Source organism: Phalangium opilio, unplaced genomic scaffold, assembly GCF_054372755.1.
Source record: "Phalangium opilio isolate 3A_F unplaced genomic scaffold, DU_Popi_V2 ptg000360l_1, whole genome shotgun sequence".
In the NCBI taxonomy this organism is placed as follows: domain Eukaryota; kingdom Metazoa; phylum Arthropoda; class Arachnida; order Opiliones; family Phalangiidae; genus Phalangium; species Phalangium opilio.
The window spans coordinates 873024-898950 of NW_028324230.1; the positions used below are offsets into that span (position 1 = coordinate 873024).

At 48.1% G+C, this 25927-nt stretch overlaps 3 non-coding genes across 3 annotated transcripts; all 3 read left to right on the forward strand.

Annotated features, from left to right (window-relative positions):
- Window positions 1–382: 382 nt before the first annotated feature.
- Window positions 383–455, forward strand: TRNAH-AUG (transfer RNA histidin (anticodon AUG)). The gene has a single exon. It is a non-coding gene; the product is annotated as a tRNA-His (tRNA).
- Window positions 456–1702: 1247 nt separating this feature from the next.
- TRNAH-AUG (transfer RNA histidin (anticodon AUG)) lies at window positions 1703–1775 on the forward strand. The gene has a single exon. It is a non-coding gene; the product is annotated as a tRNA-His (tRNA).
- A 12448-nt stretch (window positions 1776–14223) lies between these two features.
- On the forward strand, window positions 14224–14296 carry TRNAH-AUG (transfer RNA histidin (anticodon AUG)). Its single transcript has one exon. It is a non-coding gene; the product is annotated as a tRNA-His (tRNA).
- The last annotated feature ends 11631 nt before the right edge of the window (window positions 14297–25927 follow it).

A 25927-nucleotide genomic window follows, 5' to 3' on the forward strand; every position in this document is an offset into this window, starting at 1 on the left:
GCCCACCCGGGAGAGGTGTTGTGGGGTCTCAGATGTAGCGTAAAAAGTCAAAACTTTTCCACAATACGGGACAACCATTTAATTCCTGAGCTTCCGTGGCTCAATGGTTAGCGCGTTCGGCTGTTAACCAATAGGTTGGTGGTTCGAGCCCACCCGGGAGCGGTGTTGTGGGGTCTCAGATGTAGCATAAAAATTCAAAACTTTTCCACAATACGTGATAACCATTTAATTTCTGAGCTTCCGTGGCTTAATTGTTAGCGCGTTCGGCTGTTAACCAATAGGTTGGTGGTTCGAGCCCACCCGGGACCGGTGTTGTGGGATCTCAAATGTAACGTAAAAACCAAAGTTTTTCCACAATACCTGACGACCATTGAATTTTTGGGTTTCCGTGGCGCATTGGTTAGCGCGTTCGGCTATGAACCGAAAGGTTGGTGGTTCGTGCCCATCCGGGAGCGGTGTTGTGAGGTCTCAGATGTGACGTAAAAAGTCGAGGTTTTTCCACAATACCTGACGAACATTTAATTTTTGGGCTTCCGTGGCGCAATGGTTAGCGCGCTCAACTGTTATTCAAAAGGTTGGTGGTTCGAGCGTACCCGGGAGCGGTGTTGTGATGTCTCAGATGTGACGTAAAAAGTCGAGGTTTTTCCACAATACCTGACGACCATTTAATATTTGGGCTTCCGTGGCGCAATGGTTAGCGCGTTCGGCTGTTAACCGAAAGGTTCGTGGTTCGAGCCCACCTGAAAGCGGTGTTGTGAGGTCTCAGATGTAACGTAAAATGTCATAGTTTTTCCACAATACCTGACGACCATTTAATATTTGGGCTTACGTGGCGCAATGGTTAGTGCGCTCAGCTGTTGTTCAAAAGGTTGGTGATTCGAGCCCCTCCGGGAGCGTTTTGTGGGGTCTCAGATGTGACGTAAAAAGTCGAGGTTTTTCCACAATACCTGACAACCATTTAATTACTGAGCTTCCGTGGCTCAATGGTTAGCGCGTTCGGCTGTTAACCAATAGGTTGGTGGTTCGAGCCCATCCGGGAGCGGTGTTGTGAGGTCTCAGATGTAACGTAAAATGTCAAAGTTTTTCCACAGCACCTGACGACCATTTAAATTTTGGGCTTCCGTGGCGCAATGGTTAGCGCGTTCAGCTGTTATTCAAAAGACTGGTGGTTTGAGCCCTCCCGGGAGCGGTGCTGTGAGGTCTCAGATGTAACGTAAAATGTCAGAGTTTTCCACAATACCTGACGACCAATTAATATTTGGGCTTCCGTGGCGCAATGGTTAGTGCGTTCAGCAGTTAACCGAAAGGTGGGTGGCTCGAGCCCACCCGGGAGAGGTGTTGTGGGGTCTCAGATGTAGCGTAAAAAGTCAAAACTTTTCCACAATACGGGACAACCATTTAATTCCTGAGCTTCCGTGGCTCGATGGTTAGCGCGTTCGGCTGTTAACCAATAGGTTGGTGGTTCGAGCCCACCCGGGAGCGGTGTTGTGGGGTCTCAGATGTAGCATAAAAATTCAAAACTTTTCCACAATACGTGATAACCATTTAATTTCTGAGCTTCCGTGGCTTAATTGTTAGCGCGTTCGGCTGTTAACCAATAGGTTGGTGGTTCGAGCCCACCCGGGACCGGTGTTGTGGGATCTCAAATGTAACGTAAAAACCAAAGTTTTTCCACAATACCTGACGACCATTGAATTTTTGGGTTTCCGTGGCGCATTGGTTAGCGCGTTCGGCTATGAACCGAAAGGTTGGTGGTTCGTGCCCATCCGGGAGCGGTGTTGTGAGGTCTCAGATGTGACGTAAAAAGTCGAGGTTTTTCCACAATACCTGACGAACATTTAATTTTTGGGCTTCCGTGGCGCAATGGTTAGCGCGCTCAACTGTTATTCAAAAGGTTGGTGGTTCGAGCGTACCCGGGAGCGGTGTTGTGATGTCTCAGATGTGACGTAAAAAGTCGAGGTTTTTCCACAATACCTGACGACCATTTAATATTTGGGCTTCCGTGGCGCAATGGTTAGCGCGTTCGGCTGTTAACCGAAAGGTTCGTGGTTCGAGCCCACCCGAAAGCGGTGTTGTGAGGTCTCAGATGTAACGTAAAATGTCATAGTTTTTCCACAATACCTGACGACCATTTAATATTTGGGCTTACGTGGCGCAATGGTTAGTGCGCTCAGCTGTTATTCAAAAGGTTGGTGATTCGAGCCCCTCCGGGAGCGTTTTGTGGGGTCTCAGATGTAACGTAAAAAGTCAGAGTTTCTCCACAATACCTGACAACCATTTAATTACTGAGCTTCCGTGGCTCAATGGTTAGCGCGTTCGGCTGTTAACCAATAGGTTGGTGGTTCGAGCCCATCCGGGAGCGGTGTTGTGAGGTCTCAGATGTAACGTAAAATGTCATAGTTTTTCCACAGCACCTGACGACCATTTAAATTTTGGGCTTCCGTGGCGCAATGGTTAGCGCGTTCAGCTGTTATTCAAAAGACTGGTGGTTTGAGCCCTCCCGGGAGCGGTGCTGTGAGGTCTCAGATGTAACGTAATATGTCAGAGTTTTTCCACAATAACTGACGAACATTTAATTTTTGGGCTTCCGTGGCGCAATGGTTAGCGCGTTCAGCAGTAAATCAATAAGTTGGTGGTTCGAGCCCACCCGGGAGCGGTGTTGTGGGATCTCAAATGTAACGTAAAAAGCCAAAGTTTTTTCACAATACCTGACGACCATTTAATTCTTGGGCTTCCGTTGCGCAATGGTTAGCGCGTTCGGCTGTTGACCGAAAGTTTGGTGGTTCGAGCCCACCTGGGAGAGGTGTTGTAGGGTCTCAGATGTAACGTAAAAAGTCATAACTTATCCACAATACCTAACAACCATTTAATTTCTGAGCTTCTGTGGCTCAATGGTTAGCGCGTTCGGCTGTTAACCAATAGGTTGGTGGTTCGAGCCCATCCGGGAGAAGTGTTGTGACGTCTCAGATGTAACGTAAAATGTCAGAGTTTTTCCACAATACCTGACGAGCATTTAATTTTTGGGCTTCCGTGGCTCAATGGTTAGCGCGTTCGGCTGTTAATCGAAAGGTTGGTGGTTCGAGCCCATCCGGGAGCGGTGTTGTGAGGTCTCAGATGTAGCGTGAAAAGTCAAACTTTTTCGATAATACGTGATAACCATTCATTTTCTGAGCTTCCGTGGCTCAATTGTTAGCGCGTTCGGCTGTTAACCAATAGGTTGGTGGTTCGAGCCCACCCGGGAGCGGTGTTTTGGGATCTCAAATGTAACGTAAATAGCCAAAGTTTTTCCACAATACCTGTCGACCATTTAATTTTTGGGCGTCCGTGGCGCTATGGTTAGCGCGTTCAGCTGTTAACCGAAAGGTTGGTGGTTCGAGCCCACCCGGGAGCGGTGTTTTTGGATCTCAAATGTAACGTAAATAGCCAAAGTTTTTCCACAATACCTGACGACCATTTATTTTCTGAGCTTCCGTGGCTCAATGGTTAGCGCGTTCGGCTGTTAACTAACAGGTTGGTGGTTCGAGCCCATCCGGGAGAGGTGTTGTGACGTCTCAGATGTAACGTAAAATGTCAGAGTTTTTCCACAATACCTGACGAACATTTAATTTTTGGGCTTCCGTGGCTTAATGGTTAGCGCGTTCGGCTGTTAATCGAAAGGTTGGTGGTTCGAGCCCATCCGGGAGCGGTGTTGTGAGGTCTCAGATGTGAAGTAAAAAGTCAAAGTTTTACCTCAATACCTGACGACCATTTAATATTTGGGCTTCCGTTGCGCTATGGTTAGCGCGTTCGGCTGTTAACCGAAAGGTTGGTGGTTCGAGCCCACCCGGGAGCGGTGTTGTGGGATCTCTAATGTAACGTAAAAACCCAAAGTTTTCCCACAATACCAGACGACCATTTAATTTTTGGGCGTCCGTGGCGCAATGGTTAGCGCGTTCGGCTGTTAACCGAAAGGTTGGAGGTTCGAGCCCATCCGGGAGCGGTGTTGTGAGGTCTCAGATGTGAAGTAAAAAGTCAAAGTTTTACCTCAATACCTGACGACCATTTAATATTTGGGCTTCCGTTGCGCTATGGTTAGCGCGTTCGGCTGTTAACCGAAAGGTTGGTGGTTCGAGCCCACCCGGGAGCGGTGTTGTGGGATCTCTAATGTAACGTAAAAACCCAAAGTTTTCCCACAATACCAGACGACCATTTAATTTTTGGGCGTCCGTGGCGCAATGGTTAGCGCGTTCGGCTGTTAACCGAAAGGTTGGTGGTTCGAGCCCATCCGGGAGCGGTGTTGTGACGTCTCAGATGTTACGTAAAATGTCAGAGTTTTTCCACAATACCTGACGAACATTTCATTTCTGGGCTTCCGTGGCGCAATAATTAGCGCGTCCAGCTGTTAATCGAAAGGTTGGTGGTTCGAGCCCACCCGGGAGCGGTGTTTTGGGATCTCAAATGTAACGTAAATAGCCAAAGTTTTTCCACAATACCTGACGACCATTTAATTTTTGGCCGTCCGTGGCGAATGGTTAGCGCGTTCGGCTGTTAACCGAAAGGTTGGTGGTTCGAGCCCATCCGGGAGCGGTGTTGTGAGGTCTCAGATGTAGCGTGAAAAGTCAAACTTTTTCCCTTATACATGATAACCATTTATTTTCTGAGCTTCCGTGGCTCAATGGTTAGCGCGTTCGGCTGTTAACTAACAGGTTGGTGGTTCGAGCCCATCCGGGAGAGGTGTTGTGATGTCTCAGATGTAACGTAAAATGTCAGAGTTTTTCCACAATACCTGACGAACATTTAATTTTTGGACTTCCGTGGCTCAATGGTTAGCGCGTTCGGCTGTTAATCGAAAGGTTGGTAGTTCGAGCCCATCCGGGAGCGGTGTTGTGAGGTCTCAGATGTAGCGTGAAAAGTCAAACTTTTTCCATAATACGTGATAACCATTTATTTTCTGAGCTTCCGTGGCTGAATTGTTAGCGCGTTCGGCTGTTAACCAATAGGTTGGTAGTTCGAGCCCACCCGGGAGCGGTGTTTTGGGATCTCAAATGTAACGTAAATAGCCAAAGTTTTTCCACAATACCTGTCGACCATTTAATTTTTGGGCGTCCGTGGCGCAATGGTTAGCGCGTTCGGCTGTTAACCGAAAGGTTGGAGGTTCGAGCCCATCCGGGAGCGGTGTTGTGAGGTCTCAGATGTGAAGTAAAAAGTCAAAGTTTTACCTCAATACCTGACGACCATTTAATATTTGGGCTTCCGTTGCGCTATGGTTAGCGCGTTCGGCTGTTAACCGAAAGGTTGGTGGTTCGAGCCCATCCGGGAGCGGTGTTGTGACGTCTCAGATGTTACGTAAAATGTCAGAGTTTTTCCACAATACCTGACGAACATTTCATTTCTGGGCTTCCGTGGCGCAATAATTAGCGCGTCCAGCTGTTAATCGAAAGGTTGGTGGTTCGAGCCCACCCGGGAGCGGTGTTTTGGGATCTCAAATGTAACGTAAATAGCCAAAGTTTTTCCACAATACCTGACGACCATTTAATTTTTGGCCGTCCGTGGCGAATGGTTAGCGCGTTCGGCTGTTAACCGAAAGGTTGGTGGTTCGAGCCCATCCGGGAGCGGTGTTGTGAGGTCTCAGATGTAGCGTGAAAAGTCAAACTTTTTCCCTTATACATGATAACCATTTATTTTCTGAGCTTCCGTGGCTCAATGGTTAGCGCGTTCGGCTGTTAACTAACAGGTTGGTGGTTCGAGCCCATCCGGGAGAGGTGTTGTGATGTCTCAGATGTAACGTAAAATGTCAGAGTTTTTCCACAATACCTGACGAACATTTAATTTTTGGACTTCCGTGGCTCAATGGTTAGCGCGTTCGGCTGTTAATCGAAAGGTTGGTAGTTCGAGCCCATCCGGGAGCGGTGTTGTGAGGTCTCAGATGTAGCGTGAAAAGTCAAACTTTTTCCATAATACGTGATAACCATTTATTTTCTGAGCTTCCGTGGCTGAATTGTTAGCGCGTTCGGCTGTTAACCAATAGGTTGGTAGTTCGAGCCCACCCGGGAGCGGTGTTTTGGGATCTCAAATGTAACGTAAATAGCCAAAGTTTTTCCACAATACCTGTCGACCATTTAATTTTTGGGCGTCCGTGGCGCAATGGTTAGCGCGTTCGGCTGTTAACCGAAAGGTTGGAGGTTCGAGCCCATCCGGGAGCGGTGTTGTGAGGTCTCAGATGTGAAGTAAAAAGTCAAAGTTTTACCTCAATACCTGACGACCATTTAATATTTGGGCTTCCGTTGCGCTATGGTTAGCGCGTTCGGCTGTTAACCGAAAGGTTGGTGGTTCGAGCCCACCCGGGAGCGGTGTTGTGGGATCTCTAATGTAACGTAAAAACCCAAAGTTTTCCCACAATACCAGACGACCATTTAATTTTTGGGCGTCCGTGGCGCAATGGTTAGCGCGTTCGGCTGTTAACCGAAAGGTTGGTGGTTCGAGCCCATCCGGGAGCGGTGTTGTGACGTCTCAGATGTTACGTAAAATGTCAGAGTTTTTCCACAATACCTGACGAACAGTTCATTTCTGGGCTTCCGTGGCGCAATAATTAGCGCGTCCAGCTGTTAATCGAAAGGTTGGTGGTTCGAGCCCACCCGGGAGCGGTGTTTTGGGATCTCAAATGTAACGTAAATAGCCAAAGTTTTTCCACAATACCTGACGACCATTTAATTTTTGGCCGTCCGTGGCGAATGGTTAGCGCGTTCGGCTGTTAACCGAAAGGTTGGTGGTTCGAGCCCATCCGGGAGCGGTGTTGTGAGGGCTCAGATGTAGCGTGAAAAGTCAAACTTTTTCCCTTATACATGATAACCATTTATTTTCTGAGCTTCCGTGGCTCAATGGTTAGCGCGTTCGGCTGTTAACTAACAGGTTGGTGGTTCGAGCCCATCCGGGAGAGGTGTTGTGACGTCTCAGATGTAACGTAAAATGTCAGAGTTTTTCCACAATACCTGACGAACATTTAATTTTTGGACTTCCGTGGCTCAATGGTTAGCGCGTTCGGCTGTTAATCGAAAGGTTGGTGGTTCGAGCCCATCCGGGAGCGGTGTTGTGAGGTCTCAGATGTAGCGTGAAAAGTCAAACTTTTTCCATAATACGTGATAACCATTTATTTTCTGAGCTTCCGTGGCTGAATTGTTAGCGCGTTCGGCTGTTAACCAATAGGTTGGTGGTTCGAGCCCACCCGGGAGCGGTGTTTTGGGATCTCAAATGTAACGTAAATAGCCAAAGTTTTTCCACAATACCTGTCGACCATTTAATTTTTGGGCGTCCGTGGCGCCATGGTTAGCGCGTTCGGCTGTTAACCGAAAGGTTGGAGGTTCGAGCCCATCCGGGAGCGGTGTTGTGAGGTCTCAGATGTGAAGTAAAAAGTCAAAGTTTTACCTCAATACCTGACGACCATTTAATATTTGGGCTTCCGTTGCGCTATGGTTAGCGCGTTCGGCTGTTAACCGAAAGGTTGGTGGTTCGAGCCCACCCGGGAGCGGTGTTGTGGGATCTCTAATGTAACGTAAAAACCCAAAGTTTTCCCACAATACCAGACGACCATTTAATTTTTGGGCGTCCGTGGCGCAATGGTTAGCGCGTTCGGCTGTTAACCGAAAGGTTGGTGGTTCGAGCCCATCCGGGAGCGGTGTTGTGACGTCTCAGATGTTACGTAAAATGTCAGAGTTTTTCCACAATACCTGACGAACATTTCATTTCTGGGCTTCCGTGGCGCAATAATTAGCGCGTCCAGCTGTTAACCGAAAGGTTGGTGGTTCGAGCCCACCCGGGAGCGGTGTTGTGGGATCTCTAATGTAACGTAAAAACCCAAAGTTTTCCCACAATACCAGACGACCATTTAATTTTTGGGCGTCCGTGGCGCAATGGTTAGCGCGTTCGGCTGTTAACCGAAAGGTTGGTGGTTCGAGCCCATCCGGGAGCGGTGTTGTGACGTCTCAGATGTTACGTAAAATGTCAGAGTTTTTCCACAATACCTGACGAACATTTCATTTCTGGGCTTCCGTGGCGCAATAATTAGCGCGTCCAGCTGTTAATCGAAAGGTTGGTGCTTCGAGCCCACCCGGGAGCGGTGTTTTGGGATCTCAAATGTAACGTAAATAGCCAAAGTTTTTCCACAATACCAGACGACCATTTAATTTTTGGGCGTCCGTGGCGCAATGGTTAGCGCGTTCGGCTGTAACCGAAAGGTTGGTGGTTCGAGCCCATCCGGGAGCGGTGTTGTGACGTCTCAGATGTTACGTAAAATGTCAGAGTTTTTCCACAATACTTGACGAACATTTCATTTCTGGGCTTCCGTGGCGCAATAATTAGCGCGTCCAGCTGTTAATCGAAAGGTTGGTGGTTCGAGCCCACCCGGGAGCGGTGTTGTGGGATCTCTAATGTAACGTAAAAACCCAAAGTTTTCCCACAATACCAGTCGACCATTTAATTTTTGGGCGTCCGTGGCGCAATGGTTAGCGCGTTCGGCTGTTAACCGAAAGGTTGGTGGTTCGAGCCCATCCGGGAGCGGTGTTGTGACGTCTCAGATGTTACGTAAAATGTCAGAGTTTTTCCACAATACCTGACGAACATTTCATTTCTGGGCTTCCGTGGCGCAATAATTAGCGCGTCCAGCTGTTAACCGAAAGGTTGGTGGTTCGAGCCCACCCGGGAGCGGTGTTGTGGGATCTCTAATGTAACGTAAAAACCCAAAGTTTTCCCACAATACCAGACGACCATTTAATTTTTGGGCGTCCGTGGCGCAATGGTTAGCGCGTTCGGCTGTTAACCGAAAGGTTGGTGGTTCGAGCCCATCCGGGAGCGGTGTTGTGACGTCTCAGATGTTACGTAAAATGTCAGAGTTTTTCCACAATACCTGACGAACATTTCATTTCTGGGCTTCCGTGGCGCAATAATTAGCGCGTCCAGCTGTTAATCGAAAGGTTGGTGGTTCGAGCCCACCCGGGAGCGGTGTTTTGGGATCTCAAATGTAACGTAAATAGCCAAAGTTTTTCCACAATACCAGACGACCATTTAATTTTTGGGCGTCCGTGGCGCAATGGTTAGCGCGTTCGGCTGTAACCGAAAGGTTGGTGGTTCGAGCCCATCCGGGAGCGGTGTTGTGACGTCTCAGATGTTACGTAAAATGTCAGAGTTTTTCCACAATACTTGACGAACATTTCATTTCTGGGCTTCCGTGGCGCAATAATTAGCGCGTCCAGCTGTTAATCGAAAGGTTGGTGGTTCGAGCCCATCCGGGAGCGGTGTTGTGAGGTCTCAGATGTAGCGTGAAAAGTCAAACTTTTTCCGTAATACATGATAACCATTTATTTTCTGAGCTTCCGTGGCTCAATGTTCGGCTGTTAACTAATAGGTTGGTGGTTCGAGCCCATCCGGGAGAAGTGTTGTGACGTCTCTAATTTTTGGGCTTCCGTGGCGCAATGGTTACCGCGTTCGGCTGTTAACCAATGGGTTGGTGGTTCGAGCCCACCCGGGAGCGGTGATGTGGGATCTCAAATGTAACGTAGAAAGCCAAAGTTTTTCCACAATATCTGACGACCATTTATTTTTTGGGATTCCTAGGCGCAATGGTTAGCGCGTTCGGCTGTTAACCGAAAGGTTGGTGGTTCGAGCCCAACCGGGAGAGGTGTAGTAGGGTCTCAGATGTAACGTAATAAGTCATAACTTATCCACAATACCTGACAACCATTCAATTTCTGAGCTTCCGTGGCTCAATGGTTAGCGCGTTCGGCTGTTAACCAATAGGTTGGTGGTTCGAGCCCATCCGGGAGCGGTGTTGTGACGTCTCAGATGTTACGTAAAATGTCAGAGTTTTTCAACAATACCTGACGAACATTTCATTTCTGGGCTTCCGTGGCGAATGGTTAGCGCGTTCGGCTGTTAACCGAAAGGTTGGTGGTTCGAGCCCATCCGGGAGCGGTGTTGTGAGGTCTCAGATGTAGCGTGAAAAGTCAAACTTTTTCCCTTATACATGATAACCATTTATTTTCTGAGCTTCCGTGGCTCAATGGTTAGCGCGTTCGGCTGTTAACTAACAGGTTGGTGGTTCGAGCCCATCCGGGAGAGGTGTTGTGACGTCTCAGATGTAACGTAAAATGTCAGAGTTTTTCCACAATACCTGACGAACATTTAATTTTTGGGCTTCCGTGGCTCAATGGTTAGCGCGTTCGGCTGTTAATCGAAAGGTTGGTGGTTCGAGCCCATCCGGGAGCGGTGTTGTGAGGTCTCAGATGTAGCGTGAAAAGTCAAACTTTTTCCATAATACGTGATAACCATTTATTTTCTGAGCTTCCGTGGCTGAATTGTTAGCGCGTTCGGCTGTTAACCAATAGGTTGGTGGTTCGAGCCCACCCGGGAGCGGTGTTTTGGGATCTCAAATGTAACGTAAATAGCCAAAGTTTTTCCACAATACCTGTCGACCATTTAATTTTTGGGCGTCCGTGGCGCAATGGTTAGCGCGTTCGGCTGTTAACCGAAAGGTTGGAGGTTCGAGCCCATCCGGGAGCGGTGTTGTGAGGTCTCAGATGTGAAGTAAAAAGTCAAAGTTTTACCTCAATACCTGACGACCATTTAATATTTGGGCTTCCGTTGCGCTATGGTTAGCGCGTTCGGCTGTTAACCGAAAGGTTGGTGGTTCGAGCCCACCCGGGAGCGGTGTTGTGGGATCTCTAATGTAACGTAAAAACCCAAAGTTTTCTAACAATACCAGACGACCATTTAATTTTTGGGCGTCCGTGGCGCAATGGTTAGCGCGTTCGGCTGTTAACCGAAAGGTTGGTGGTTCGAGCCCATCCGGGAGCGGTGTTGTGACGTCTCAGATGTTACGTAAAATGTCAGAGTTTTTCCACAATACCTGACGAACATTTCATTTCTGGGCTTCCGTGGCGCAATAATTAGCGCGTCCAGCTGTTAATCGAAAGGTTGGTGGTTCGAGCCCACCCGGGAGCGGTGTTTTGGGATCTCAAATGTAACGTAAATAGCCAAAGTTTTTCCACAATACCAGACGACCATTTAATTTTTGGGCGTCCGTGGCGCAATGGTTAGCGCGTTCGGCTGTTAACCGAAAGGTTGGTGGTTCGAGCCCATCCGGGAGCGGTGTTGTGACGTCTCAGATGTTACGTAAAATGTCAGAGTTTTTCCACAATATCTGACGACCATTTATTTTTTGGGATTCCTAGGCGCAATGGTTAGCGCGTTCGGCTGTTAACCGAAAGGTTGGTTGTTCGAGCCCAACCGGGAGAGGTGTAGTAGGGTCTCAGATGTAACGTAATAAGTCATAACTTATCCACAATACCTGACAACCATTCAATTTCTGAGCTTCCGTGGCTCAATGGTTAGCGCGTTCGGCTGTTAACCAATAGGTTGGTGGTTCGAGCCCATCCGGGAGCGGTGTTGTGAGGTCTCAGATGTAACGTAAAATGTCAGAGTTTTTCCACAATACCTGACGAACATTTAATTTGTGGGCTTCCGTGGCGCAATGATTAGCGCGTTCAGCTGTTAATCGAAAGGTTGAAGGTTCGAGCCCACCCGGGAGAGGTGTTGTGGGGTCTCAGATGTAGCGTAAAAAGTCAAAACTTTTCCACAATACGTGACAACCATTTAATTTCTGAGCTCCCGTGGCTCAATGGTTAGCGCGTTCGGCTGTTAACCAATAGGTTGGTGGTTCGAGCCCATCCGGGAGCGGTGTTGTGAGGTCTCAGATGTGACGTAAAAAGTCAAGGTTTTTACACAATACCTGACGAGCATTTAATTTTTGGGCTTCCGTGGCGCAATGGTTAGCGCGTTCAGCTGTTAACCAATAGGTTGGTGGTTCGAGCCCACCCGGGAGCGGTGTTGTGGGATCTCAAATGTAACGTAGAAAACCAAAGTTTCTCCACAATACCTGACGACCATTTAGTTTTTGGGCTTCCGTGAGGCAATGGTTAGCGCGTTCGGCTGTTAACCAATAGGTTGGTGGTTCGAGCCCACCCGGGAGCGGTGATGTGGGATACCAAATGTAACGTAGAAAGCCAAAGTTTTTCCACAATATCTGACGACCATTTATTTTTTGGGCTTCCTAGGCGCAATGGTTAGCGCGTTCGGCTGTTAACCGAAAGGTTGGTGGTTCGAGCCCAACCGGGAGAGGTGTTGTAGGGTCTCAGATGTAACGTAATAATCATAACTTATCCACAATACCTGACAACCATTCAATTTCTGAGCTTCCGTGGCTCAATGGTTAGCGCGTTCGGCTGTTAACCAATAGGTTGGTGGTTCGAGTCCATCCGGGAGCGGTGTTGTGAGGTCTCAGATGTAACGTAAAATGTCAGAGTTTTTCCACAATACCTCACGAACATTTAATTTTTGGGCTTCCGTGGCGCAATGATTAGCGCGTTCAGCTGTTAATCGAAAGGTTGAAGGTTCGAGCCCACCCGGGAGAGGTGTTTTGGGGTCTCAGATGTAGCGTAAAAAGTCAAAACTTTTCCACAATTCGTGACAACCACTTAATTTCTGAGCTTCCGTGGCTCAATGGTTAGCGCGTACGGCTGTTAACCAATAGGTTGGTGGTTCGAGCCCACCCGGGAGCGGTGTTGTGAGATCTCAAATGTAACGTTGAAAGCCAAAGTTTTTCCACAATATCTGACGACCATTTAGTTTTTGGGCTTCCGTCGCGCAATGGTTAGCGCGTTCGGCTGTTAACCGAAAGGTTGGTGGTTCAAGCCCAACCGGGAGAGGTGTTATAGGGTCTCAGATGTAACGTAATAAGTCATAACTTATCCACAATACCTGACAACCATTTAATTTCTGAGCTTCCGTGGCTCAATGGTTAGTGCGTTCGGCTGTTAACCAATAGGTTGGTGGTTCGAGCCCATTCGGGAGCGGTGCTGTGAGGTCCTAGATGTAACGTAAAATGTCAGAGTTTTTCAACAATACCTGACGAACATTTAATTTTTGGGCTTCCGTGGCGCAATGGTTAGCGCGTTCAGCAGTAAAAAAATAGGTTGGTGGTTCGAGCCCACCCGGGAGCGGTGTTGTGGGATCTCAAATGTAACGTAAAAAGCCAAAGTTTTTTCACAATACCTGACGACCATTTAATTCTTGGGCTTCCGTTGCGCAATGGTTAGCGCGCTCAACTGTTATTCAAAAGGTTGGTGGTTCGAGCGTACCCGGGAGCGGTGTTGTGATGTCTCAGATGTGACGTAAAAAGTCGCGGTTTTTCCACAATACCTGACGACCATTTAATATTTGGGCTTCCGTGGCGCAATGGTTAGCGCGTTCGGCTGTTAACCGAAAGGTTGGTGGTTCGAGCCCACCCGAAAGCGGTGTTGTGAGGTCTCAGATGTAACGTAAAATGTCATAGTTTTTCCACAATAACTGACGAACATTTAATTTCTGAACTTCCGTGGCTCAATGGTTAGCGCGTTCGGCTGTTAACCAATAGGTTGGTGGTTCGAGCCCATCTGGGAGCGGTGTTGTGAGGTCTCAGATGTAACTTAAAAAGTCAAACGTTTTCCACAATAACTGACGAACCGAAAGTTTGGTGGTTCGAGCCCATCCGGGAGCGTTTTGTGGTGTCTCAGATGTAACGTGAAAAGTCAGAGTTTTTCCACAATACCTGACGAACATTTAATTTTTGGGCTTCCGTGGCTCAATGGTTAGCGCGTTCGGCTGTTAACCAGTAAGTTGGTGGTTCGAGCCCACCCGAAACCGGTGTTGTGAGGTCTCAGATGTGGCGTAAAAAGTCAAGGTTTCTCCACAATACCTGACAACCATTTAATTACTGAGCTTCCGTGGCTCAATGGTTGGCGCGTTCGGCTGTTAACCGAAAGGTTGGTGTTTCGAGCCCATCCGGGAGCGGTGTTGTGAGGTCTCAGATGTGACGTAAAAGTCAAGAGTTTTCCACAATACCTGACGACCAATTAATATTTGGGCTTCCGTGGTGCAATGGTTAGTGCGTTCAGCAGTTAACCGAAAGGTGGGTGGTTCGAGCCCACCCGGGAGAGGTGTTGTGGGGTCTCAGATGTAGCGTAAAAAGTCAAAACTTTTCCACAATACGGGACAACCATTTAATTCCTGAGCTTCCGTGGCTCAATGGTTAGCGCGTTCGGCTGTTAACCAATAGGTTGGTGGTTCGAGCCCACCCGGGAGCGGTGTTGTGGGATCTCAAATGTAACGTAAAAACCAAATTTTTTCCACAATACCTGACGACCATTGAATTTTTGGGTTTCCGTGGCGCATTGGTTAGCGCGTTCGGCTATGAACCGAAAGGTTGGTGGTTCGTGCCCATCCGGGAGCGGTGTTGTGAGGTCTCAGATGTAACGTAATATGTAACGCGCTAACCATTGAGCCACGGAAGCCCAAAAATTAAATGTTCGTCAGGTATTGTGGAAAAACTCTGACTTTTCACGTTACATCTGAGACACCACAAAACGCTCCCGGATGGGCTCGAACCACCAAACTTTCGGTTCGTCAGTTATTGTGGAAAACGTTTGACTTTTTACGTTACATCTGAGACCTCACAACACCGCTCCCAGATGGGCTCGAACCACCAACCTTTCGGTTAACAGCCGAACGCGCTAACTATTGCGCCACGGACGCCCAAAAATTAAATGGTCGTCTGGTATTGTGGGAAAACTTTGGGTTTTTACGTTACATTAGAGATCCCACAACACCGCTCCCGGGTGGGCTCGAACCACCAACCTTTCGGTTAACAGCCGAACGCGCTAACCATAGCGCAACGGAAGCCCAAATATTAAATGGTCGTCAGGTATTGAGGTAAAACTTTGACTTTTTACTTCACATCTGAGACCTCACAACACCGCTCCCGGATGGGCTCGAACCTCCAACCTTTCGGTTAACAGCCGAACGCGCTAACCATTGCGCCACGGACGCCCAAAAATTAAATGGTCGACAGGTATTGTGGAAAAACTTTGGCTATTTACGTTACATTTGAGATCCAAAAACACCGCTCCCGGGTGGGCTCGAACCACCAACCTATTGGTTAACAGCCGAACGCGCTAACAATTGAGCCACGGAAGCTCAGAAAATAAATGGTTATCACGTATTATCGAAAAAGTTTGACTTTTCACGCTACATCTGAGACCTCACAACACCGCTCCCGGATGGGCTCGAACCATCAACCTTTCGATTAACAGCCGAACGCGCTAACCATTGGGCCACGGAAGCCCAAAAATTAAATGTTCGTCAGGTATTGTGGAAAAACTTTGGCTATTTACGTTACATTTGAGATCCAAAAACACCGCTCCCGGGTGGGCTCGAACCACCAACCTTTCGGTTAACAGCTGAACGCGCTGACCATTGCGCCACTGAAGCCCAAAAATTAAATTTTCGTCAGGTATTGAGGTAAAACTTTGACTTTTTACTTCACATCTGAGACCTCACAACACCGCCCCCGGACGGGCTCGAACCACCAACCTTTCGATTAACAGCTGAACGCGCTAACCATTGCGCCACGGAAGCCCAAAATTTAAATGGTCGTCAGGTGCTGTGGAAAAACTATGACATTTTACGTTACATCTGAGACCTCACAACACCGCTCCCAGATGGGCTCGAACCACCAACCTATTGGTTAACAGCCGAACGCGCTAACCATTGAGCCACGGAAGCTCAGTAATTAAATGGTTGTCAGGTATTGTGGAGAAACTCTGACTTTTTACGTTACATCTGAGACCCCACAAAACGCTCCCGGAGGGGCTCGAACCACCAACCTTTTGAATAACAGCTGAGCGCACTAACCATTGCGCCACGTAAGCCCAAATATTAAATGGTCGTCAGGTATTGTGGAAAAACTATGACATATTACGTTACATCTGAGACCTCACAACACCGCTTTCGGGTGGGCTCGAACCACCAACCTTTCGGTTAACAGCCGAACGCGCTAACCATTGCGCCACGGACGCCCAAAAATTAAATGGTCGTCAGGTATTGTGGAAAAACTCTGACTTTTCACGTTACATCTGAGACACCACAAAACGCTCCCGGATGGGCTCGAACCACCAAACTTTCGGTTCGTCAGTTATTGTGGAAAACTTTTGACTTTTTAAGTTACATCTGAGACCTCACAACACCGCTCCCAGATGGGCTCGAACCACCAACCTATTGGTTAACAGCCGAACGCGCTAACCATTGCGCCACGGAAGCCCAAATATTAAATGGTCGTCAGGTATTGTGGAAAAACCGCCACTTTTTACGTCACATCTGAGACATCACAACACCGCTCCCGGGTACGCTCGAACCACCAACCTTTTGAATAACAGTTGAGCGCGCTAACCATTGCGCAACGGAAGCCCAAGAATTAAATGGTCGTCAGGTATTGTGAAAAAACTTTGGCTTTTTACGTTACATTTGAGATCCCACAACACCGCTCCCGGGTGGGCTCGAACCACCAACCTATTGTTTTACTGCTGAACGCGCTAACCATTGCGCCACGGAAGCCCAAAAATTAAATGTTCGTCAGTTATTGTGGAAAAACTCTGACATTTTACGTTACATCTGAGACCTCACAGCACCGCTCCCGGGAGGGCTCAAACCACCAGTCTTTTGAATAATAGCTGAACGCGCTAACCATTGCGCCACGGAAGCCCAAAATTTAAATGGTCGTCAGGTGCTGTGGAAAAACTATGACATTTTACGTTACATCTGAGACCTCACAACACCGCTCCCGGAGGGGCTCGAACCACCAACCTTTTGAATAACAGCTGAGCGCACTAACCATTGCGCCACGTAAGCCCAAATATTAAATGTTCGTCAGGTATTGTGGAAAAACTATGACATTTTACGTTACATCTGAGACACCACAAAACGCTCCCGGATGGGCTCGAACCACCAAACTTTCGGTTCGTCAGTTATTGTGGAAAACGTTTGACTTTTTAAGTTACATCTGAGACCTCACAACACCGCTCCCAGATGGGCTCGAACCACCAACCTATTGGTTAACAGCCGAACGCGCTAACCATTGAGCCACGAAAGTTCAGAAATTAAATGTTCGTCAGTTATTGTGGAAAACTATGACATTTTACGTTACATCTGAGACCTCACAACACCGCTTTCGGGTGGGCTCGAACCACCAACCTTTCGGTTAACAGCCGAACGCGCTAACCATTGCGCCACGGAAGCCCAAATATTAAATGGTCGTCAGGTATTGTGGAAAAACCTCGACTTTTTACGTCACATCTGAGACCCCACAAAACGCTCCCGGAGGAGCTCGAACCACCAACCTTTTGAATAACAGCTGAGCGCACTAACCATTGCGCCACGTAAGCCCAAATATTAAATGGTCGTCAGGTATTGTGGAAAAACTATGACATTTTACGTTACATCTGAGACCTCACAGCACCGCTCCCGGTTGGGCTCGAACCACCAACCTTTCGGTTAACAGCCGAACGCGCTAACCATTGCGCCAAGGAAGCCCAAAAAATAAATGGTCGTCAGGTATTGTGGAAAAACTTTGGCTTTCTACGTCACAACTGAGGCCTCACAACACCGCTCCAGGATGGGCTCGAACCACCAACCTATTGGTTAACAGCCGAACGCGCTAACCATTGAGCCACGGAAGCTCAGAAATTAAATGGTTGTCACGTATTGTGGAAACGTTTTGACTTTTTACGCTACATCTGAGACCCCACAACACCTCTCCCGGGTGGGCTCGAACCTCCAACCTTTCGATTAACAGCTGAACGCGCTAGTCATTGCGCCACGGAAGCCCACAAATTAAATGTTCCACAGGTATTGTGGAAAAACTCTGACATTTTACGTTACACCTGAGACCTCACAACACCGCTCTCGGATGGGCTCGAACCACCAACCTATTGGTTAACAGCCGAACGCGCTAACCATTGAGCCACGGAAGCTCAGAAATTAAATGGTTGTCACGTATTGTGGAAAAGTTTTGACTTTTTACGCTACATCTGAGACCCCACAACACCTCTCCCGGGTGGGCTCGAACCTCCAACCTTTCGATTAACAGCTGAACGCGCTAGTCATTGCGCCACGGAAGCCCACAAATTAAATGTTCCACAGGTATTGTGGAAAAACTCTGACATTTTACGTTACATCTGAGACCTCACAACACCGCTCTCGGATGGGCTCAAACCACCAACCTATTGGTTAACAGCCGAACGCGCTAACCATTGCGCCAAGGAAGCCCAAAAAATAAATGGTCGTCAGGTATTGTGGAAAAACTTTGGCTTTCTACGTCACAACTGAGGCCTCACAACACCGCTCCAGGATGGGCTCGAACCACCAACCTATTGGTTAACAGCCGAACGCGCTAACCATTGAGCCACGGAAGCTCAGAAATTAAATGGTTGTCACGTATTGTGGAAACGTTTTGACTTTTTACGCTACATCTGAGACCCCACAACACCTCTCCCGGGTGGGCTCGAACCTCCAACCTTTCGATTAACAGCTGGACGCGCTAATTATTGCGCCACGGAAGCCCAGAAATGAAATGTTCGTCAGGTATTGTGGAAAAACTCTGACATTTTACGTAACATCTGAGACGTCACAACACCGCTCCCGGATGGGCTCGAACCACCAACCTTTCGGTTAACAGCCGAACGCGCTAACCATTGCGCCACGGACGCCCAAAAATTAAATGGTCGTCTGGTATTGTGGGAAAACTTTGGGTTTTTACGTTACATTAGAGATCCCACAACACCGCTCCCGGGTGGGCTCGAACCACCAACCTTTCGGTTAACAGCCGAACGCGCTAACCATAGCGCAACGGAAGCCCAAATATTAAATGGTCGTCAGGTATTGAGGTAAAACTTTGACTTTTTACTTCACATCTGAGACCTCACAACACCGCTCCCGGATGGGCTCGAACCTCCAACCTTTCGGTTAACAGCCGAACGCGCTAACCATTGCGCCACGGACGCCCAAAAATTAAATGGTCGACAGGTATTGTGGAAAAACTTTGGCTATTTACGTTACATTTGAGATCCCAAAACACCGCTCCCGGGTGGGCTCGAACCACCAACCTATTGGTTAACAGCCGAACGCGCTAACAATTCAGCCACGGAAGCTCAGAAAATAAATGGTTATCACGTATTATGGAAAAAGTTTGACTTTTCACGCTACATCTGAGACCTCACAACACCGCTCCCGGATGGGCTCGAACCACCAACCTTTCGATTAACAGCCGAACGCGCTAACCATTGAGCCACGGAAGCCCAAAAATTAAATGTTCGTCAGGTATTGTGGAAAAACTTTGGCTTTCTACGTTACATTTGAGATCCCACATCACCGCTCCCGGGTGGGCTCGAACCACCACCCTATTGGTTAACAGCCGAACGCGCTAACCATTGCGCCACGGAAGCCCAAAAACTAGAGACGTCACAACACTTCTCCCGGATGGGCTCGAACCACCAACCTATTAGTTAACAGCCGAACATTGAGCCACGGAAGCTCAGAAAATAAATGGTTATCATGTATTACGGAAAAAGTTTGACTTTTCACGCTACATCTGAGACCTCAAAACACCGCTCCCGGATGGGCTCGAACCACCAACCTTTCGATTAACAGCTGGACGCGCTAATTATTGCGCCACGGAAGCCCAGAAATGAAATGTTCGTCAAGTATTGTGGAAAAACTCTGACATTTTACGTAACATCTGAGACGTCACAACACCGCTCCCGGATGGGCTCGAACCACCAACCTTTCGGTTAACAGCCGAACGCGCTAACCATTGCGCCACGGACGCCCAAAAATTAAATGGTCGTCTGGTATTGTGGAAAAACTTTGGCTATTTACGTTACATTTGAGATACCAAAACACCGCTCCCGGGTGGGCTCGAACCACCAACCTTTCGATTAACAGCTGGACGCGCTAATTATTGCGCCACGGAAGCCCAGAAATGAAATGTTCGTCAGGTATTGTGGAAAAACTCTGACATTTTACGTAACATCTGAGACGTCACAACACCGCTCCCGGATGGGCTCGAACCACCAACCTTTCGGTTAACAGCCGAACGCGCTAACCATTGCGCCACGGACGCCCAAAAATTAAATGGTCGTCAGGTATTGTGGAAAAACTCTGACATTTTACGTTACATCTGAGACGTCACAACACCTCTCCCGGATGGGCTCGAACCACCAACCTGTTAGTTAACAGCCGAACGCGCTAACCATTGAGCCACGGAAGCTCAGAAAATAAATGGTTATCATGTATAAGGGAAAAAGTTTGACTTTTCACGCTACATCTGAGACCTCACAACACCGCTCCCGGATGGGCTCGAACCACCAACCTTTTTGTTAACAGCCGAACGCGCTAACCATTCGCCACGGACGGCCAAAAATTAAATGGTCGTCAGGTATTGTGGAAAAACTTTGGCTATTTACGTTACATTTGAGATCCCAAAACACCGCTCCCGGGTGGGCTCGAACCACCAACCTTTCGATTAACAGCTGGACGCGCTAATTATTGCGCCACGGAAGCCCAGAAATGAAATGTTCGTCAGGTATTGTGGAAAAACTCTGACATTTTACGTAACATCTGAGACGTCACAACACCGCTCCCGGATGGGCTCGAACCACCAACCTATTGGTTAACAGCCGAACGCGCTAACCATTGAGCCACGGAAGCTCAGAAATTGAATGGTTGTCAGGTATTGTGGATAAGTTATGACTTATTACGTTACATCTGAGACCCTACTACACCTCTCCCGGTTGGGCTCGAACCACCAACCTTTCGGTTAACAGCCGAACGCGCTAACCATTGCGCCTAGGAATCCCAAAAAATAAATGGTCGTCAGATATTGTGGAAAAACTTTGGCTTTCTACGTTACATTTGAGATCCCACATCACCGCTCCCGGGTGGGCTCGAACCACCACCCTATTGGTTAACAGCCGAACGCGCTAACCATTGCGCCACGGAAGCCCAAAAACTAGAGACGTCACAACACTTCTCCCGGATGGGCTCGAACCACCAACCTATTAGTTAACAGCCGAACATTGAGCCACGGAAGCTCAGAAAATAAATGGTTATCATGTATTACGGAAAAAGTTTGACTTTTCACGCTACATCTGAGACCTCAAAACACCGCTCCCGGATGGGCTCGAACCACCAACCTTTCGATTAACAGCTGGACGCGCTAATTATTGCGCCACGGAAGCCCAGAAATGAAATGTTCGTCAAGTATTGTGGAAAAACTCTGACATTTTACGTAACATCTGAGACGTCACAACACCGCTCCCGGATGGGCTCGAACCACCAACCTTTCGGTTAACAGCCGAACGCGCTAACCATTGCGCCACGGACGCCCAAAAATTAAATGGTCGTCTGGTATTGTGGAAAAACTTTGGCTATTTACGTTACATTTGAGATACCAAAACACCGCTCCCGGGTGGGCTCGAACCACCAACCTTTCGATTAACAGCTGGACGCGCTAATTATTGCGCCACGGAAGCCCAGAAATGAAATGTTCGTCAGGTATTGTGGAAAAACTCTGACATTTTACGTAACATCTGAGACGTCACAACACCGCTCCCGGATGGGCTCGAACCACCAACCTTTCGGTTAACAGCCGAACGCGCTAACCATTGCGCCACGGACGCCCAAAAATTAAATGGTCGTCAGGTATTGTGGAAAAACTCTGACATTTTACGTTACATCTGAGACGTCACAACACCTCTCCCGGATGGGCTCGAACCACCAACCTGTTAGTTAACAGCCGAACGCGCTAACCATTGAGCCACGGAAGCTCAGAAAATAAATGGTTATCATGTATAAGGGAAAAAGTTTGACTTTTCACGCTACATCTGAGACCTCACAACACCGCTCCCGGATGGGCTCGAACCACCAACCTTTTTGTTAACAGCCGAACGCGCTAACCATTCGCCACGGACGGCCAAAAATTAAATGGTCGTCAGGTATTGTGGAAAAACTTTGGCTATTTACGTTACATTTGAGATCCCAAAACACCGCTCCCGGGTGGGCTCGAACCACCAACCTTTCGATTAACAGCTGGACGCGCTAATTATTGCGCCACGGAAGCCCAGAAATGAAATGTTCGTCAGGTATTGTGGAAAAACTCTGACATTTTACGTAACATCTGAGACGTCACAACACCGCTCCCGGATGGGCTCGAACCACCAACCTATTGGTTAACAGCCGAACGCGCTAACCATTGAGCCACGGAAGCTCAGAAATTGAATGGTTGTCAGGTATTGTGGATAAGTTATGACTTATTACGTTACATCTGAGACCCTACTACACCTCTCCCGGTTGGGCTCGAACCACCAACCTTTCGGTTAACAGCCGAACGCGCTAACCATTGCGCCTAGGAATCCCAAAAAATAAATGGTCGTCAGATATTGTGGAAAAACTTTGGCTTTCTACGTTACATTTGAGATCCCACATCACCGCTCCCGGGTGGGCTCGAACCACCAACCTATTGGTTAACAGCCGAACGCGCTAACCATTGCGCCACGGAAGCCCAAAAACTAGAGACGTCACAACACTTCTCCCGGATGGGCTCGAACCACCAACCTATTAGTTAACAGCCGAACATTGAGCCACGGAAGCTCACAAAATAAATGGTTATCATGTATTACGGAAAAAGTTTGACTTTTCACGCTACATCTGAGACCTCACAACACCGCTCCCGGATGGGCTCGAACCACCAACCTTTCGATTAACAGCTGGACGCGCTAATTATTGCGCCACGGAAGCCCAGAAATGAAATGTTCGTCAAGTATTGTGGAAAAACTCTGACATTTTACGTAACATCTGAGACGTCACAACACCGCTCCCGGATGGGCTCGAACCACCAACCTTTCGGTTAACAGCCGAACGCGCTAACCATTGCGCCACGGACGCCCAAAAATTAAATGGTCGTCTGGTATTGTGGAAAAACTTTGGCTATTTACGTTACATTTGAGATCCCAAAACACCGCTCCCGGGTGGGCTCGAACCACCAACCTTTCGATTAACAGCTGGACGCGCTAATTATTGCGCCACGGAAGCCCAGTAATGAAATGTTCGTCAGGTATTGTGGAAAAACTCTGACATTTTACGTAACATCTGAGACGTCACAACACCGCTCCCGGATGGGCTCGAACCACCAACCTTTCGGTTAACAGCCGAACGCGCTAACCATTGCGCCACGGACGCCCAAAAATTAAATGGTCGTCTGGTATTGTGGGAAAACTTTGGGTTTTTACGTTACATTAGAGATCCCACAACACCGCTCCCGGGTGGGCTCGAACCACCAACCTTTCGGTTAACAGCCGAACGCGCTAACCATAGCGCAACGGAAGCCCAAATATTAAATGGTCGTCAGGTATTGAGGTAAAACTTTGACTTTTTACTTCACATCTGAGACCTCACAACACCGCTCCCGGATGGGCTCGAACCTCCAACCTTTCGGTTAACAGCCGAACGCGCTAACCATTGCGCCACGGACGCCCAAAAATTAAATGGTCGACAGGTATTGTGGAAAAACTTTGGCTATTTACGTTACATTTGAGATTCCAAAACACCGCTCCCGGGTGGGCTCGAACCACCAACCTATTGGTTAACAGCCGAACGCGCTAACAATTCAGCCACGGAAGCTCAGAAAATAAATGGTTATCACGTATTATGGAAAAAGTTTGACTTTTCACGCTACATCTGAGACCTCACAACACCGCTCCCGGATGGGCTCGAACCACCAACCTTTCGATTAACAGCCGAACGCGCTAACTATTGAGCCACGGAAGTCCAAAAATTAAATGTTCGTCAGGTATTGTGGAAAAACTCTGACATTTTACGTTACATCTGAGACGTCACAACACCTCTCCCGGATGGGCTCGAACCACCAACCAGTTAGTTAACAGCCGAACGCGCTAACCATTGAGCCACGGAAGCTCAGAAAATAAATAGTTATCATGTATAAGGGAAAAAGTTTGACTTTTCACGCTACATCTGAGACCTCACAACACCGCTCCCGGATGGGCTCGAACCACCAACCTTTCGGTTAACAGCCGAACGCGCTAACCATTCGCCACGGACGGCCAAAAATTAAATGGTCGTCAGGTATTGTGGAAAAACTTTGGCTATTTACGTTACATTTGAGATCCCAAAACACCGCTCCCGGGTGGGCTCGAACCACCAACCTTTCGATTAACAGCTGGACGCGCTAATTATTGCGCCACGGAAGCCCAGAAATGAAATGTTCGTCAGGTATTGTGGAAAAACTCTGACATTTTACGTAACATCTGAGACGTCACAACACCGCTCCCGGATGGGCTCGAACCACCAACCTATTGGTTAACAGCCGAACGCGCTAACCATTGAGCCACGGAAGCTCAGAAATTGAATGGTTGTCAGGTATTGTGGATAAGTTATGACTTATTACGTTACATCTGAGACCCTACTACACCTCTCCCGGTTGGGCTCGAACCACCAACCTTTCGGTTAACAGCCGAACGCGCTATCCATTGCGCCTAGGAATCCCAAAAAATAAATGGTCGTCTGATATTGTGGAAAAACTTTGGCTTTCTACGTTACATTTGAGATCCCACATCACCGCTCCCGGGTGGGCTCGAACCACCAACCTATTGGTTAACAGCCGAACGCGCTAACCATTGCGCCACGGAAGCCCAAAAACTAGAGACGTCACAACACTTGTCCCGGATGGGCTCGAACCACCAACCTATTAGTTAACAGCCGAACATTGAGCCACGGAAGCTCAGAAAATAAATGGTTATCATGTATTACGGAAAAAGTTTGACTTTTCACGCTACATCTGAGACCTCACAACACCGCTCCCGGATGGGCTCGAACCACCAACCTTTCGATTAACAGCTGGACGCGCTAATTATTGCGCCACGGAAGCCCAGAAATGAAATGTTCGTCAAGTATTGTGAAAAAACTCTGACATTTTACGTAACATCTGAGACGTCACAACACCGCTCCCGGATGGGCTCGAACCACCAACCTTTCGGTTAACAGCCGAACGCGCTAACCATTGCGCCACGGACGCCCAAAAATTAAATGGTCGTCTGGTATTGTGGGAAAACTTTGGGTTTTTACGTTACATTAGAGATCCCACAACACCGCTCCCGGGTGGGCTCGAACCACCAACCTTTCGGTTAACAGCCGAACGCGCTAACCATAGCGCAACGGAAGCCCAAATATTAAATGGTCGTCAGGTATTGAGGTAAAACTTTGACTTTTTACTTCACATCTGAGACCTCACAACACCGCTCCCGGATGGGCTCGAACCTCCAACCTTTCGGTTAACAGCCGAACGCGCTAACCATTGCGCCACGGACGCCCAAAAATTAAATGGTCGACAGGTATTGTGGAAAAACTTTGGCTATTTACGTTACATTTGAGATCCCAAAACACCGCTCCCGGGTGGGCTCGAACCACCAACCTATTGGTTAACAGCCGAACGCGCTAACAATTCAGCCACGGAAGCTCAGAAAATAAATGGTTATCACGTATTATGGAAAAAGTTTGACTTTTCACGCTACATCTGAGACCTCACAACACCGCTCCCGGATGGGCTCGAACCACCAACCTTTCGATTAACAGCTGGACGCGCTAACCATTCGCCACGGACGGCCAAAAATTAAATGGTCGTCAGGTATTGTGGAAAAACTTTGGCTATTTACGTTACATTTGAGATCCCAAAACACCGCTCCCGGGTGGGCTCGAACCACCAACCTTTCGATTAACAGCTGGACGCGCTAATTATTGCGCCACGGAAGCCCAGAAATGAAATGTTCGTCATATATTGTGGAAAAACTCTGACATTTTACGTAACATCTGAGACGTCACAACACCGCTCCCGGATGGGCTCGAACCACCAACCTATAGGTTAACAGCCGAACGCGCTAACCATTGAGCCACGGAAGCTCAGAAATTGAATGGTTGTCAGGTATTGTGGATAAGTTATGACTTATTACGTTACATCTGA